The sequence below is a fragment of the Odocoileus virginianus genome, chromosome 7, assembly GCF_023699985.2.
Source record: "Odocoileus virginianus isolate 20LAN1187 ecotype Illinois chromosome 7, Ovbor_1.2, whole genome shotgun sequence".
Classification (NCBI taxonomy): Eukaryota; Metazoa; Chordata; class Mammalia; order Artiodactyla; family Cervidae; genus Odocoileus; species Odocoileus virginianus.
In genome coordinates this window covers 42,865,983-42,884,124 of record NC_069680.1, presented here as the reverse complement: position 1 = coordinate 42,884,124, position 18,142 = coordinate 42,865,983, and the positions used below count along the sequence as shown (strand labels likewise).

Sequence of the window (18,142 nt, the reverse complement as noted above, 5' to 3'; positions counted from 1 at the left end):
TTTGTCTAAGGCAAGAGAGAAGTTGCAATCACTAGCCTTCTGTACCTATGCATCACTGGAACACACTTCCCTCCTACCTTGAATCCTGAAAGGCTGTCTTCTGTGAGTTTCGCCCTACGTCAATCAAGGGGTTAACTCCCGTTCACAGGAACTAACACCTCCCACTCACCTCGCTGTCTGGGTTAGAGCCCTGCTCTGTACCTCCATCTGTCACAGAAGTCACAGACCATCACTGCCCTCCCAGTCCTTCTTGTTTCTTATCAGTGTACCCTCCCAGGACTCGACGCTTCACACTTTTGTTTCCACTACACAGATACAGGCGTGGCACACAGAGGTTCACTCTGTGAGGACAATTTCTTGAATGAATGAACAAGCTCCCTGTGCATCCACTCTGAGATAAGTTAGAGTCAGTCTCTGCCTCACTCTCATGTTCTTTGAGCTCACAGAAGGTACCACAGGCTTCCAGTGGTTCATCCAACTGGCTTTTCTAAACCTGAGCAGCACATTGAAGACGAAGACAAATGACCTGTGTCCCTTAAGCAGGCACTTCAGCTGAGATTCTTTGAATAATGCCCGGCCAAGACTGTGCTGAAAAAATCAGGAGCACCCAGGATAAGTAGTTTTAACTCCCAAGGATGCCTTCCCCTTCTAATTAACTATGTTTCCATCTATTTCATTATTTACGATTGAAGAGCTCTGGCATTGGTGTCAGACAGACATAGGTTGGATTCCCTGTCTCACCACTCATTAGCTATGTGATTTTGGAGCAATATGTCTTGCCCCTCTGAGCCTCAATTCTTTCATCTGTAAAATGGGAATCTGAATAACTATATCACAGTGCTATTGTGAGGTTGAAGTGCATTGAGATACCTAAGATATTTGAAAGAGTATCAAGTGTACAGGCCATAATGTTTGTGTTGTCTTGTCTTTCACAATAAGAAATAATTATTTCATTGTGATAGGATGTTAAAATAGAAATTTTCCCAAGACACATTTAAAAGGGAGGTACTAGATAAAATGTACATGATAAATTCAAACAGTGTAGTGGTTCTTATTCACTACCTGATCCACTAAGTTCATTTCTATTATAAGAATACTAGAGATATACTTCATAGGATGCAAAGAAAATGTGCAAATGACGGCTGGACTGTGCTGACTCTTGGTAGAGTGTAGAAAAATGATAGAAGGAGTAGATTACAGACCCAGATTTCACACCGAGCCTAGGCAGCCGGCAAGAGAAAGGTGTGAGGTATGATTCATGACACAATGCTTCCTGCCACAATGCTGAAAACCCATTTTCAACAGGCTGTGGGCATAGCATCCACAATGTCCCCTCCTAACCCCAAAATTGGACTCTCAGATGCTGCCTGAGGCCGTAAGAGGCCCTTGATCAATTCTTCCTCTTAGCGCGGGTCTCTTAAATACTCAGCATTACAAGTCTTGTAAAGAGCATTCCCTCGGAAGCTGTGAAATAGAAACTTTCAAAAGATAAGCTCATGTTGAACTACACAACTTGTCTCATTTCATAATTCTAAACTTTCATAACCTGCCTTTCCCCGGTGTAACTGGCATGATGAAAGCCCCATGTGATTTGCTCAACACAGTACTAGGAACGACTCAACAAGATTCTTAGGTGAATTGAATCCATCTTTGAAGAATACACAGAGCTTGATTTGGGATCCGTTTAAGAATTCAGGGGTTTCCTTTCGCGTCCTCAAATTTTCCCTTGACTTTCCACCTCCTGCACCTTCCCCACTCCAGGCTGCCCTGCACCCACCTGCCTCAGAGGACCCCAGCTTATTTTCTACAGCTGGGGACCCTTGGCTATCTCTTATCTTCCATCTCTCTTGTATTTTCAATCAGATTATCTCCCCACGACCTGGAAGAAGAGCTCAGATCTCCTCTATTCTAAAAGTAAAATTAAAAACTACCAAGAAAACTTCTTCAGCCCTCCTCTCCTCTCAAGTGCATCCAATTTCTCAACTCTTATCACCTACCAGGGGTTCACAAATGATGCTCTGTGGACTGGCTGCAGTTGAGCTATCTGTACCAGTTTCCCAGGTTCAACCACTACGAATATGACTCATAGGGTCTGATGTGGGGCCTAGGAATTTTATTTTTCAGGTTCCCTCCAAGTGATGAGGATGTTCAGCCAAATGTTTAAACCGCTGGTTTATCCTCACTGTATTTCTTTCATCGCCACCCACTCCAAACACCCACCAAGCTGACTTGATCACAACTGGTCTCTTGAGTCACTGCTAACTTCTAACCGCTCTGTGCAGTCATCCAGTGGTAGGAACTCACTGTTTTCAGGGCTCATTCCTGGCTTTTCTGTGGCAGTCAAGGTGGGAACAGGGCTCCACTTTTCTGACATTTTCTTTTCCTTTTTCTGTTGTGAACCTTCTTGTGGCACTCTTATCATGGGGACCAGCACCCCAAGTCTTTCACAACATCCACTTCCTCCTCCTATCCAACATGTGAGCATAAGCAAGACTGAAAGGATGGTTTCCTGCTGCTCCATCTTGGGAGATCTCACAGTCCAATCACTCTAATGATCCTCGAAAGTAACTTTCACAAACATTCTCCCACTCTGATTGCACTCTTGAGCTAGACAATCACCTTCCTCTGTATTTTCATCCTTCATCTGAGCCAGTCTCAATGTCACCATTTTCCTCCCCATCATCCTTCCAGAAATCCATGCTTCGGTCAATATCATCATTCCTCCAATAAAGCTGTCTTCACAACTTTACCATATCTTCCACTTTTCTGTGCCTTGTTCCCACACACTCATGCTTTTTGATGCTTCCTTTACGATATTCACCATTTTTACTTCTTGCACATCTGCCCTCCAGCCCCAATCCTTTACCTGAGCCATCTCCTCCTCCTGACATCCCCACCCACCTCTCGTCTCCATGTCTCTCACCCCTAGATGTTCTTTAGGCCCCGAACCCAATGCCACCCCTTTCCTGAAGCTTTTATGTCATGTCCACTCTAGTATATGGCCATGTCTCCTTCCTCTGATCACCATTAACATTTATATTCCATTATGTTCAGATAACACTCACTACTTGCTACCCAGTGATACTATTTCTTGCTTATATTTCATTCCTACCACTGGATAATGAGAGTTTGGGGATGGCAAAGACTCTGCCTTATTATCTCTTAAAACCCCATCTTAGAGTACTATTCCTATGTTTTATAAATATCATTGACCATAATAATAGAAACAAAAGATTTTTGCTGCCTCGAGCAAGAATAAGCCTAGTTATTTGCATGAAAGGTGAAAGGCTACAGGACTGAATTCCATTCAGCAGCTAGAGAAGCTCATGCATCCACCACTCTGTTGGCACAATACATGTGAGTACTTCTCCCTTTATTCCAGGCTGGTGTGTCCAGCCATTATGTCCCAACTCAGCAGAATGGCACCTGGCATCAAGACAAACACCCATCCGAGCTGTGCTGGGAAGTGATGAGTCCTAACATCTCTTATGGCCCAGCTCCTCCTTCTCACCTGGCTCATTCTGCTGTCCTAGAAGGACCCACCCATCTGGGCAAACCCTTCTTCTCATTTCCATTCTCTGCTGTTTTTCACCAGTGCAGAGCTGAAGGACTAGGTCCCTGTCATTAATTTAAAACAGGGGAACACACCCCAGAGGAAGGCATGATTGTGTTCCAGGTGCCTCTACAGAGGATCAGAAACAATGAACAATAGCTGCTGAATTTTAAGCGTTGTCCCAACAGATGGAAACCATGGTCAACAGGTCCAACTGCCTCTAGCACTATAACATTGCTTCCTTATGAATATGATCTGGTGATGGAAAGCAGGAGTTGGTTTAGCAACAGGATATGTCTGTGCTCCCTCCCACCTCCTCATGACATACCCGTGTGTGTGTGTGTGCATGTTAGTCGCTCAGTTGTGTCTAACTCTTTGCACCTTTGCAACCCCATAGACTGTAGCCAGTCCTTCTCTGTAACCAGCCAGCCTATAACGAGGCTCCTCTGTCCATGGAATCCTCCAGGCAAGAACACTGAAGTGGTGGTAACGATAACCCTTTATGCAAGACAGAAAAAGAGACACAGATGTATAGAACAGACTTTTGGACTCTGTGGGAGAAGGCAAGGGTGGGATGATCTGAGAGAATAGCACTGAGACATGTATATTATCAAGTGTGAAACAGATCGCCAGTCCAGATTGGATGCATGAGACAAGTGCTCAGGGCTGGTGCACTGGGATGACCCAGAGGGATGGGATGGGGAGAGAGGCGGGAGCGGGGTTCAGGATGGGGAACACATGTAAATCCATGGCTGATTCATGTCAATGTATGGCAAAAACCACTACAATATTGTAAAGTAATTAGCCTCCAACAAATAAAAATAAATGAAAAAAAAAAAAGAACACTGGAGTGAGTTGCCATTCCCTTCTTCAGAGGATCTTCCCAACCCAGGGATCAAACCCGGGTCTCCTGCATTGCAGGTGGAATCTTTACCGTCTGAGCCACCAGGGAAACCCCTTGACAAACCCTTACACCCTTGATAAACCTTCTTGGCAAAAGAACCAAGCGAAGTTAGTGGTTTGTACTGTGGCAACTATGTAAAACAGGTTTTACACATGTCACAACCAACCCAGTTTCCAATCCTCTTGTAAATAGCAAAATAGTAACTTTAGGCAGAAGTTTTCTGGTCATCACTATCTAGCCTTTTTCTGTATTTTTTTTAAAATTTTCCTACAATGTTCATGCATTACCTATGCAATTACAATAAATAATAAAATGCAACTTTGTAATTGGAAAAGAAGCATACATATATAGAGAAATATCTCCAGCCATTAACATCAGTTATCCTTGATGAGTCAGACGTTCCATTTTGGTTTGGGAAGTCTGCTGACCCTATAAGACCAGGCCAACCCACTGCCCTGGGCCCTTGAACTTTCTCTAACCATGAACACTAAGGAATGAGGTGTTGGGAAACCAGGAGCACAAAATGCCCCAAGCGTTTCCCCAGAAAAGTACTTTCAAACTCAAGTGACTCAAGGCAACTGTGATCCCCTCCAAGACATGTCAAACAGATTGGCTCTGCATGCTGGGCTCATCCTCTCAACCTTAAAATGTCATCTGTGGATGCTTTCTGGAAGGAGACACTCTGCCTAGGGCATGTGTGTGGATGCCTGCCTGTTTTGATACCCTAATTTAGACAGTGATTAGAGGAGAGGAGAGAAATGAGTCAGATACATTTCTAGAGGAGTCCTAAGCTATTTAAAAGAATGAAGTGAACCTCTAGGTTACTAATTTGGAAAGATCTTCAAGGCATATTAAGCAGAAATCCATGTGTACATTATGACCCCATTTTTCTTAAAAGAATAAAACTATATTTCTGATATATAAATACAGAGAAAAAGTCAAACATAATAGAGATTGTCTCTTTCTTGGAAAAGGACAACTGTGACATGGTAAGTGGGAGTGTTCATTTTGCACTACATGACTTTTTATAAGAAGGATAGAATATTGGATATGCATAATTTGAAAAATTAAAAGAATTTTATTTTAAATATTATTTAAAAAAATATAAGTGTCTAATCAAGGATAATAAATGATCTAGGTAACTTTCTATCTAGGCCTGAAAATGACTAAAATAACTTTTAGGTAGGGAGAAAAAAAAATGACTTCAAATAATTTACCTTATTCATCCAATCCACTAGCAAGTCCATTTGACTTTTCCACAAAATACATGTTGGATTCAAGTGCTGCTCATCACCTCCCCCACTCCCCTTGTCTAAGCTTCATCATCAGTCACACGCAAGATGGCAATGGCCTCCTGACTGTTCTTCTGTCCTTGGGTTTGTACAGTCTATTTTCCATACTCTTCATCCTCTAAGAGACTAAAGGTTTTTCATGTTACTCAGGGGAAAAGCCTAAGGTCTAACTGTGAGGGCAATGACGTTTGAGCCTCCAGCACTCTCTCCAACCCCATCTCCTACCATACTGGCCTCTTTGCTTTTTACTGAACACTCTAGGTACTCTCCTGCCTCTGGGCCTTTGCACTTAACCATTTCCTTCACCTAAAATGCTCTCTCCTCAGATTTTCCCATCACCAAGCCCTTCACTTCCTTCAAGTCTCTGCTCAAATTCCATCCTCAAGGTGCTCCCAGACTGTCCTGAATACTCCCAGCTCATTTTCCTGTTTTATTTTTTGCTACAGACTAATGTATTTTGTGTCTTATTTGTTTATTGTCTGTCTCTCCTTTTAGAAGAAGACAATCTCCTTTTAGATGGAGTTTTTTTGATAGTGGTGGTGCTTTATTTGCTTGACTGTTTGGCTTTTTTCCCAGCTTTATTGAGATGTAATTGACATATAGCATTGCATACATTTAAGGTGTTGATTTGATACTCATATATAGCAAGCAATTACCAGCATAGCATTAGTGAACACCTCCACTCTGTCGTATAATTACCATTTCTTCTTTGTGGTGAGAACATTTAAGATCTACTCTTTTTATTTACTTGCTTGTTTTTAATCAGTTTAGTTAGTTCATTGCTATATCCCAGCATCTAGATCCATTTGTGGCCCTTACTAGGTGTTCACTGATGTTTTTAGGAATGAATAAAGTTTGAACCAGCCTCTTGATTTACATCCTTAACTGGAGATTCAAGCCAGTTTCTTCTTGGGTAGATATTGTGGACATTTTCCCTCTCTCTGTGAGTAATGTTAAAAGATTAATACCTCAAAAAGCCTGAGCTTCCTGCACACTTGTCAGGAAGGCGTTGCACAGATGACCACGGCATCTCCTGCGCTGAAGGCCCTTCCCTCTGTTGGCTCTGTCTGTCGGGCCTCAGAGCCTGGAACATAAATCCACGGTGTCAGGAGCTGCCGCTCACACCCACCACCCTAGCAGAGGAAAGAGGCCATGCCCAGGTACAGAGCTGGCCAAGCTGTTTCACACATTACAGGAAGAAAGCCCAGCTCCAGTCGACAGAAGCAGACTGGCCTGTGGAGCAGCAAGAAGAAAACAGAAATGGTTTAAAAAATATTAGAAAGAGGGAAGGATAAAAAAAAAAGCCACTGACACACAACATTTAGAAAAGACACCTGCTAGAAAGAACATCTTGAGGGCGAATGTATTCAAAGTCTCAGAAAGTATCAACTATCCTAAAACTACTACTTGTCCTCTGCTTGTCACCAAAGCGAGCAGTGCTGTGTCTACCTAAGCCCAGGCAAGCTGTTTCCCAGACGCTCCCATGCAGGACTCACCTGGGGTCTACTTACCTGAAGCAGCGTGATGACATGGACACATGGGGGCCTTGAGTTCAGACATACACGTGCTCCAGCCCTGTCTCTATCCCTTTGTTAAGGCAGTCTTTGTTTGTTTATTTTATTTTTGGTTGCTCTGGGCCTTTGTGAGTGCATACCGGTTTTCTCTAGTTGTGGCAAGAGGGGGCTACTCTCTAGTTGCTGTTCAAGGGCTTTCCAGGGTGGTGGATTCTCTTGTTGCGCACAGGCTCTGGGCATACAGACTTCAGTAGCTGCTCACGGACTTTGTTGCCCCACTGCATGTGGAATCTTCCCAGACCAGGGATCAAACCCATGTCCCCTGCGGTGGCAGGCAGATTCTTAACCCACTTCACCACCAGGGAAGGTCCTGCCTCTGCACTTGCTCTTGACTTCACTTTGGACAAGTTGCTTAAACTTTGTGAAACTCCCTTCCCTTAAATACCAAAAGGAAATGGGAATAATGTATCTATCTTGCAGGTAGGATTTTTTGTGGATTAGAACTTATATATTTATTTATTTATGCACATATTTGTATACATACACTTATATATACATAATTACTTATGTATATATTCACTTATTTATTTATGTACAACTGGCACACAGTGACCCTTCAATAACTAGTAGCAGTGGTCTATCATAATTATTAGAAGTACCACTAATGATAGGTTAATCATGAATCTTAGCCCTTGCAGGTACAATTTAAATTTACCCCGGAGTATCCAGGGTTTTGTTATTTTATTCCTCAGGAGCTATCAGACTGCCTTTGTCCTCACTACATTTAAGGTCTAGTTCTTCCTCAAAGAATCCAAGTGTCCATGGCCAGTGAGCAGGACAATGAGATTAGGGAGTCACTTCCCTGATGGCTCAGATAGTCAAGAATCTGCCTGCAGTGCTGGATACCCGGGTTCAATCCCTAGATTGGGAAGATCCCCTGGAGAAAGACATGGCAACCCACTCCAGTATTCTTGCCTGAAGAATCCCATGGACAGAAGAACCTGGAGGGCTACAGTCCACGGGGTGGCAAAAAGTCATACATGACTGAACAACTAACACTTCCTCTTTGACTTCCATGGTCATTTTGGACTGAGGCTGAATTAAAGGTGAAGTCCCAGGGAAGATCTGCAGCCACCTGTCATCTTGTAAAACTCAAAGGGGGACTTGAAGAGAAATAAGTGAGATGGATAAAAATAAATACTTTTGATATCACTTATAAAGTTTTAGTCCTTCAATCGTGTCCAACTCTTTCGGACTCCATGGACTATAGCCCACCAGGTTCCTTTGTCCACAGAATTCTCCAGGCAAGAATACTGGAGTAGGTTGTTATTTCCTTCTCCAGGGGATCTTCCCAACCAGGGTCTGAACCCAGATCTCCTGCATGGCAAGCAAATTCTTTACTGAGCCTATCAGACAGGGAATCCTATCGCTTATATGTGGAATCTGAAAAATACAACAAACCGGTGAAGATGACATAAAAGAAAGAGACTCACAGATATAGAGAATGAACTAGTGGTTATGTGGGGGAACAGGAAGGATCAAGGTAGTGGTTGGGGAGTGGAAGGTAAAAACTACTGGGTGTAAGACAGGTTACAAGGATGTATTGCTACAACATGGGGAACACAGCTGATATTCTACATTAACTGTAAATGGAAAGTCATCTTTTAAAATCATACAAAAAATTTTTAATTTTAAATAGGAATAAAAGTTAAAACAGATTTTTTTCAAATTATGTAACCTGTAATAAATGTTAGTCATTCTAGTAGAATAAATAAATAACTCATTTAACCTCATGAAAAAAAAAGGGGGCAGGACCTGAATCTGATCAAGTAGTTCTTCTTAAAATGCTCAGGCGATCTTCCAGTTGCTCTTTGGACAAAGACTAGGGTCCTTCTCCAGGACCTCCAGGCCTTTCCGATCTGGCCCTTCCTCATCTCTCCACCCTTCCTGGCTAACCTCTCTCCAGACACCCTGACCTTCTGCCTCTCTCGTCTCCTCTGCCAAGAACAGGCTCTGCTCCCATCTCTTCGTGGCCTGACCCCTTCGGGTTCCAACGGAAATGTCATTTTTTAAAAGGAAGGTTTCCTAAACCTCCAGACTAGATTAGGCTTCCTCAGGGGCTCATGGAGACCTCTGGTTTCCTTCATAGATGTCATACTGCTCTGAACTCATTATTTGTGTGATTCCACTGAATGTCTACCACGCCTAGACACTAAGGTTCTTGAGGGCAGTAACCCTGTTGTCCTTTCTCATGGCTGAAGCAGTCCCCAGAGCTTATCAGGGCTGGTCATAGAAACATGCTTCATAAATATTTGTTGAATGGATGAGTGGAGTCATGCATGGGTGGATAGATGCTGTTTTAGTCCAGTGGCGCCCAGTTGGGATCTCTGTAAAGTCCCTCTGGGGAATGTGGGTCATTCTGAGAGACAGATGGGCTATAAACAGCAATCCTCTGAAAAGTGGAAGCCAAATAATGTGTATTGACGGAAGGAAGGCCTTCTCACTGCATTCACAGGGTTTGTCAGCCATGATGTAACTCCATCAACAGAGGACAGACATGCACTGCCAGTGGTGAGTGTGGGAATAGGAACTCTGTTACACTTCCTAGGTGGCTCCACAGTAAAGAATCCATTGCAGGAGACGCGAGTTCGATCCCTGGGTTGGGAAGATCCTCTGGAGAAGGAAAAGGTAACCCACTCCAGTATTCTTGCCTGGGAAATCCTGTGGACAAAGGAGTCTGGCGGGCTACAGCCCATGGAGTCACAAAAGAGTTGGACATGACTTAGCGACTAAACAACAAACAACAAAAAAATCCTAGGGCAAGAGCTGCCCTCACCAGAGGAGCCCTGCCCTGTCCATTACAGCCTAGCCACTGGCCACATATGACTAGCAAGCCCTTGAAATGTGGCCCAGGAGACCAAGGAACTGATTTTTAAGTGCTATTTTATTCTATAACTGACATTTAAATATAAAACTGTTATTAGAAAAAATTTCAGTATATTTGGAACAACTTGGGTAGGTAAAACTACTCTTTTAACTGTAAATTTTAGGCTGTCTAAACAGATTGCTGCTGCTAAGTCACTTCAGTCGTGTCCGACTCTGTGCAACCTCATAGACGGCAGTCCACCAGGCTCCCCCGTCCCTGGGATTCTCCAGGCAAGAACACTGGGTGGGTTGCCATTTCCTTTTCCAATTCATGAAAAGTGAAAGCGAAGTCACTCAATCATGTCTGACTCCTAGTGACCCCATGGACTGCAGCCCACCAGGCTCCTCCGTCCATGGGATTTTCCTAAACAGATTAGGTATGTCTTAATGAAAATTTAACACCCCATGTGAAGTGTAATGTATATCAAATTCCAAAGACAATACCCCCAAAAGGTGAAGTTTCTCATTAATAAGTTGTATATTAATTGCATACAGAAAAAATATTTTAGGAAGATTAAAGAAATGCATCTTTAAAATTAATTTTATCAGATTCTTTTTCTCTTCTCAGGGTGGCTGTTTAGAAATGTTTAAATTACGTATGCGGCCTGTATTCTATTTCTTTTGGACACTTTTTCTCTAGACTGCTGATTTAGAGAAACAAAAATGAAAAAGCATATCCCTTTCAAACCAGAGCCCCTAAATACTAAACAGACATCACCATGGTCTATATTTGGAAGGAGGACACAACTGAAAGGAGATTCTCCCTTCTTTAAGTGAAAAAAACTATCATATTAAATCGTGGAATGGTAGACACCTGCGTTACATCAGGCATTGTGAAAAAGAAGCAGGATTTATGTTCTCCCACAGAGAGCTGTAATGTTCTCCACAGCAATAGTTTTGACCATAAGGGAGTTGTAGATTGTGGAGACAGCTTCTTTGAGACTGAGCTGCCTGGCATATCAGCTGAACTGGTAATGAAATGATGATAGTGACTATAAATTACTTTGTTCATCTGAAGAACATTTCCTCCATAGATCTCACAAGCTTTCACAAATGTTAATTAAATCTTTCACGATAGTCTACAAGGTCAAAATCTCACCTCATTTTGTTTTTTTTTTTTTTTTTTTGACTGGTGAGAAAGCAGACCGTGGTGATTGCCTACAGCCACAGAACAAAGTCATCAAGACTAAAGAAGCCAGACACAGTTACGGAGCTGGGCTGCTCACCCAGCTCACTGCTCCGAAGATGCCAGCCAGTTAATTACAAAAATTGTTCTTGCTTCCTGGAGTGCCAGCCTCCACTACCTTTGAAATAGCCCCTTCCTCAATTAAAAAGGAGGAATAGTCTTAGATATGTGACAAAGAAACTGATTTTATCACACACTTATTCAATGGAGAAGAAATGTTAGAAAACAAAGTTTAGGCAGGGTAATTTTTTACTGTTTCTTTATAGAGGGATGATTTGGAGCCTTTCAGCTCTAAATGTGGTCCACTGATCAGCAGAGTTGCCCTCTTGTTAGAAATGCAGAATCTCAGGCCTCACTCCAGAACTACTAGAATGGGCATTTTCACAAGCTCCGCCAAGATGCCCATGCACAATAGATTGAAGGCACTTTACTTGCACACTTCTCTGGACATCTGTCCCTTTCTCAAGCTCATTATTTCTCTCTCTCCCTCATACACAACCACATGCACATTTCCGCAGGATTGCCCCTTTGTAAGGCTCTCAGTTTCTCCTCTCCAGTGACACCTGTTTGCACATCGATGTACAACTCAAGCTGCCTTCAACTTTAGGCAACCTTAGCACTCCAGTCCTCAACCATTGGACTGGGAGGGTTGTACAAACTTGAATGTCTATAGAGGCCAGCTGGGTAACGTGGATGAGTGCCAAGAATGATGTTCATTTCAGAAAGGAATCTTGTATGTGTATGTGCGTGTGTGTGTAATGTAAAATAATATAATTTTTCAACCATTTTTTAAAGTATAGTTGATCTACAATGTTATGTTAGTTTCAGGCATACAGCAAAGTGATTCAGTTATACATGTATATATGTTCTTTTTCAGATTATTTTCTATTATATGTTATTACAAGATACTGAATATAGTTCCCTGAGCTATACAGTAGGTCCTTTTTGTTTATTTTACACAAAGAAGTGTGTATCTGTTAATCCCAAGTTCCTCATTTATTTCTCCTGGCCCTGCCACTATCCCCTTTGGTAGCAATAAGCTTGTCTTCAGAAAGGAAGCCTAACTTGTATTCTTCTAGTTCAGACATATTTGGTTTCTTTACTATAAACCACTTAGGATCATCATTACCATCCAAAGTAATATGTTCATGATCATGTTTTGTAAAACATGATCTTACATTTTGCTCTCCATTTTTGATAGAAAGAGAAGGCAAAAGAAATAGTTCATATTCCCCTGAGCACTATCATACCAGCAAACTGTCCAGACCAACACAGCTTCCACTGCCTCCCCCCCTTCCCCCAGGAGTGGAAGGCCCCGTGGGGATGGAGAGGCGGCTGGTGGGAGGGGGTGAGCCACCGCTGCTCCAGCCATTGTCTCTAGGCAGGAATTTGAGGCCATTTTACCGCATCCTCCCATTTCTTAAAGAGAAGCCGGAAATCTGGATTTTTATGTGAAATCTCCTATTTTTTAATGTTGGCAATTAATTCAATTTCTTTAAACAGTGTGCAGGCCAAACAAAACATCTGCAAGCCAAAATCTACACTCTCTGGACTATGGTTTCCATGTCTCTTAGAGCAAAGTCTCAAAAGAGAGCATGTTACTGTTTTAGTTGGGGGCAGATGTCCACTCATGGTCCCATCCAGTGGGGTCAGGGTGTGGAATCAACCAGAAGAAGCATAGGCTAAGCCCACCCTTCAGCAGGGACTAGGGCCTAGAGGCCAGTTCTCAAGAAGCAGATGTGAGTTGGGTGGTTACCCCAACATGTACATTAGGTTGATAAATATATAAATAGGAGATTCAGAGTGACAATCATCCACTTTATTAAAATCAGGCATACTAGGGCCAGTTACCTTGTGGCTCTGGGGTAAAGAATCCGCCTGCCAAGCAAAAGACGAGGCTTCGATCCCCGGGTCAGAAAGATCCCCTGGAGAAGTAAATGGCAGCCCACTCTAGTATTCTTGCCTGGAGAATTCCACGGACAGAAGAGCCTGGCGGGCTACAGTCCATGAGGTTGCTGACAGTCCGACACAACTGAGCACATGGTGCAGGAATAGTGGGGTATAAATTCACCCTTTTTAAAGCATGGTTCTGTGCATTTTGACATATATACACAGCCTTATAATCATGACCACATCAAGACGTAGAAATGTTCCATCACCCCTAAATTTCCCATGTGCCCCTTTGTGGAGAGCCCCTACCTCTAGCCCCTGGTAACCACTAATCTATTCTCTATCCCTTTAGGTCTGCCTTTTTCCAGAATGTCATATAAACAGAATCATACAGCTTATAGCCTTTTGAGTCTGGCTTCTTTCACTCAATATAATGCATTAGAGATTTAACCATGATGTTACATTTATCAGCAGCTCATCTCTCTTTATTGCAGAGTAACTCTCCATTGTACAGATGACCCACAATTTGTTTACCCATTAACCAATTAAAATATTTGGTGATTGCAAATAAAACCACTATAAACATTCCCATGGAGATGTCAGTGTAAATAGAGTTTTAATTTCTTTTGGGTAACTACCTTGGAGTAGGATTTCTAGGTCTTATGGTAAGCATGCGTGCTAAGTTGCTTCAGTCATGTTCAACTCTGTGAGACCCTATGGACAGCAGCCTGCCAGGCTCTTCCGTCCATGGGATTCTCCAGGCAAAAATACTAGAGTGAGTTGCTGTGCGCTCCTCCAGGGGATCTTCCCAACCCAGGGATCAAATCTGCCTCTCTTAACATCTACCAGCATTGGCAGGTGGCTTCTTTACCACTAGCACCACCTGGGAAGCCCAATGGTAAGCATATGCTTAACTAAAGAAGAAACTTAAAAACTGTTTTCCAAAGTGGCTGAAACATTTGGTATTCTCATCAGCAATGTTTGAGAGTTCTCACGGTTCTGTAGGCTCTCCAGCACTTGTCACTGTCAGCATTTTGTTTTGGTTTTATTTTGCTTTGTCTCAGCCCTTCTCATAGGTGTGTAGCACATACCCATCTTTTATGGATTGTGCCAAGCATGCAAAAGATCGTCCTCTAAATCTATGGTCTCAGCATAAAAAATTAAAAATTATTTCTGATATCATATCTTATCCTGGCACAGACCAACCCATCCATCTTTAGTACATTCACATGTGTAATAAGGTAAGGGATTTTTAATTCCTCCAGACTCAAATCCTACTGACACAATTTATGGTCATTCTGCTACCGAACCTCTAGAGATTATGCATAAGTGCCAAAAAGAAAAGATGACTTTGAACTGCTCTTTCACCAGTTAAAAATAATACTGCAACCAAATGTAAACAGAAAAGAAGTGGTCAGATTCAGGTTACATATTAATGGTGTTTGGTCAGGCGGGGCTGAGGCACAGCTGTAGAAAACACTTTTCACTTATCGCAGTTTCCAAACCTCCCTACCTGGATGGGAGTTGACTGGATTCACAAGAGATCTTTTAAAAAGATGCAGAGAAGACAAGCAGCACCCATTTCCTGGCAATAAATTTTAAAGGTTGCTAGAACATTCCAGAGATTTTCACTCCACATTCCTCTGGCCAACATATCAGCAATCTGCCAATCCTGAAAAAAAAAAAAAATCAGTGTTTTTGTGTCTTAATCTCACAAATATCTTTGAAAATACCTTTCCTCTTGGCCTCCGTGTCAGACAAATTCAATTTTTTCCATTTTTTTAAAACCACAGAAATATAATGTTGCTTAATTCGTGCAAGATTGAGTTAACTGGAGTGAAAGTAAATTTTCAGATAGTTTGTTTGGCCCACTCTTCTTTACCAAATGATTCCATTTTTGAAATGGTCCTGTGATTCTATTCTCTCATTACAGAAGTATCTAGCAAAATAAAGGAACTCAGTTCAGGAATTATATAAAAGCAAAACTATTACTCTAAAAATAAGGATTTGGGGGAAAAAAAAGGATTTAATAGATTGTGTCATAAACCCCAATTCCTCATCCCTCACTGTATCCATATGCCTTTTGTCATGTTTTCCCACAAAGGGGCAAAGCCTAGCTTGCCTCCCGTGGACTTGGGTCCAGACATGTGACAGTCCTTGGCTTCAGCCATGGGATGGTCTTTGACTCATAGAATGGACCAGAAGTGAGATAAGCATGTCCCAAGCAGCCTCCTAGCACCAAGAAGGCAATGAGAGACGCATGGAGCAGAGCTTAGTCAGCTGCTGCAGCCCCAGGTGACCCACAGACCACATGGAGAAGCAGAACTGTCCCATCAAGTCCAGCCTATATAAGCTGAACACCCACCAATCTTATCTGTGAGCCATAATAAATGTCCTTTCAGCCACTGAGCTCTAGACTGGTTTATTAAGTAGCATCTGGTCCCATCACTTCTTGGCAAATAGATGGAAAAAAATGGAAACAGTGAGATACTTTATTTTCTTGGGCTCCAAAATCACTGCAGATAGCAGCCATGAAATTAAAAGACACTTTCTCCTTGGGAGAAAAGCTATGACAAATCTAGACAGCATATTAAAAAGTAGAGACATTACTTTGTCAACAAAGGTCCATATAGCCAAAGCTATGGTTTTTCCAGTAGTCATGTACAGATGTAAGAGTTAGACCATCAAGAAGGCTGAGCACTGAAGAATTGATGCTTTTGAACTGTGGTGCTAGAGAAGACTCTTGAGAGTCCCTTAGACTGCAAGATCAAACCAATCACTCCTGAAGGAAATCAACCCTGAATACTCATTGGAAGGACTGAAACTGAAGCTCCAAACCTTGGCCACCTGACGCAAAGAACCGATTCATTGGAAAAGAACCTGATGCTGGGAAAGATTGAGGGCAGGAAGAAAAGTGGGCAACAGAGGATGAGATAATTGGATGGCATCATCCTCTCAATGGACATGAGTTTGAGCAAATTCCAGGAGACAGTGAAGGACAGGGAAGCCTTGCGTGCTGCAGTCCATGGAGTCACAAAGAGTTGGACACGGCTGAGCAATCAAACAACAAAAGCCAACTGTTATGAGCACATTTCTAAATTATTAAAAGAAAAATAATACCAGCTACCTAATATCTTTAATGCTGCCTACTTTCCGTAAGGGGTCAATTTGTAAAAGGAGAAACTTGGGAGATGTCCCAGATTGGCTGAAGTCCCTCATAGTTCCATGTAGCCCTATTCAGCGAGCCAGCCAACGTTTCATCTTCATTGTTGCTCATGGAAGAGGACAGGATCTGAAGTCACTGTAGAACCATGGGCCATTCCATTTCCAACTCTTCCTCTTGGTTTTGATATCTTTCTACAGCAGTGGTTTTCAGCAAGGGATGATTTTGCTCCACAAAGGACATCTTGACAACACCTAAAAACATTTTGGCTTGTCATAGCTGGGTGGGGGAGATGGTGATACTAGCATCTAGGGGGTCAAAGGCAGAGCTTCTGTTAAGCCCCACAGCATTACAGGTCAACCCCACAACAAAGAATCATCTGGACCAAAATGTCAACAATGCAAGGTTGAGCTACTCTGTTTTATGATTTAAGCTAACATTATTTGATATTTCCCCTTATAAGAGTATATAAGTTTGAGTCTGAGGAACTGTATGGTAAAATTGTATGAAATATGTAAAAATGATCCTTTTTAAAAATTCAAGCCAACTTTTTGTATACAATGTGCACCATATATAAATGCAAACTTTCTTCGAGGTATAAATGACTTTTTTCCATAAATGTCCTGAGCAAATAACAATTGATTGAACAAAACTTTCTTTTGTATATTTCTGATCATCCAGAAATAATTAGTAGTACCTCAATTTAGCAGTCAAGAAAATGCCACTGTATTCCAAATATTTTTGAATAAACAAATACGCAAAGTATCCATTCCTGATTGGGCCCTTCACCCCAAGCCTCCAAGGGTGCTAGAGTTTTAAAATGTGACAGTCACAACGGCTGGGCCACGAGGCCGTTTTGAGTGAAATTGCTGTATTATGACAATATATGTTGGTGTTTCAGTAACCTAACCCTCTTAATGACATCCTAGGGAGACCAGCTTAATATTGAATTCTAGCCTCAACGTTTGGGTCCGTGCCAAGAAAAATAACCCGCTCCTCAGAATCATTGAGAATTGATGGGGGTCGTCAGGCTGGTGAGTCAACCGTGGTTGAAATATAGGTGTGGATTAGTACATATATCTGATGAAAGTCTGTATTTGGCTAGGATGTCTAAAATAATGAAGCTGGTAAAGCTGAGAGAGACTCATGAGGTTAGTGACTGAAGGTTTTTAATCCATGGATGTGTTTGGTAGGTTTTGTGTATTTTTTAAGCTACAAGGAGCTTTACCATAAACTGGGAACTCAATCAGAGAAAAGACCCAGGATGGTCTGCTCAAGATTTGCAAGGATGAAGAGAAAATTAGTGTACTAAAAGAGCATTTCAAATCACAAACAAAGGATGAGGTTACAGGGGAAGAGTCATAAAGCCAGAGTTCAGCTATAGGGCCCCAAAAGGGGACAGGTGAGACAGAGAATTACCAGGATGGTGTGGTCGTTCCTCAGCCTTGATCCATGACAGAACAACAAAGTTGGCAGTCAAACTTTGATTGGTTAGAAGAATTAAGGCCACAGGAGTAGCCTAACCTAGAATTGAGGCTGAATCCTGAGATAATATTTTTAAATAGCCTGATGATCATCAACTTGTGCCAAGCTTTAAACACATACAGTATTGCTAACGTAACTTGACTCGGGAACCAGAGCACAGTGTTCAATCCATGCAGTGACAGCACATTAAATTGATGGTAACATTTTGCTCTGGCAGTAGATTTAATCTA

The 18,142-nt window shown here is 42.1% G+C and overlaps 1 long non-coding RNA gene across 8 annotated transcripts in view; it reads right to left on the bottom strand.

The window, feature by feature from the left end:
* Positions 1–18,142, bottom strand: part of LOC110128832 (uncharacterized) — a 66,173-nt gene that overhangs the window by 31,305 nt on the left and 16,726 nt on the right. For all 8 annotated transcript variants that reach the window (XR_011488715.1, XR_011488718.1, XR_011488717.1 and 5 more), the window contains 2 exons: positions 14,778–14,936; positions 6,718–6,833 (listed from right to left, as the gene is read on the bottom strand). This is a non-coding gene — a long non-coding RNA (uncharacterized lncRNA). The remainder of the gene's footprint in view (positions 1–6,717; positions 6,834–14,777; positions 14,937–18,142) is intronic.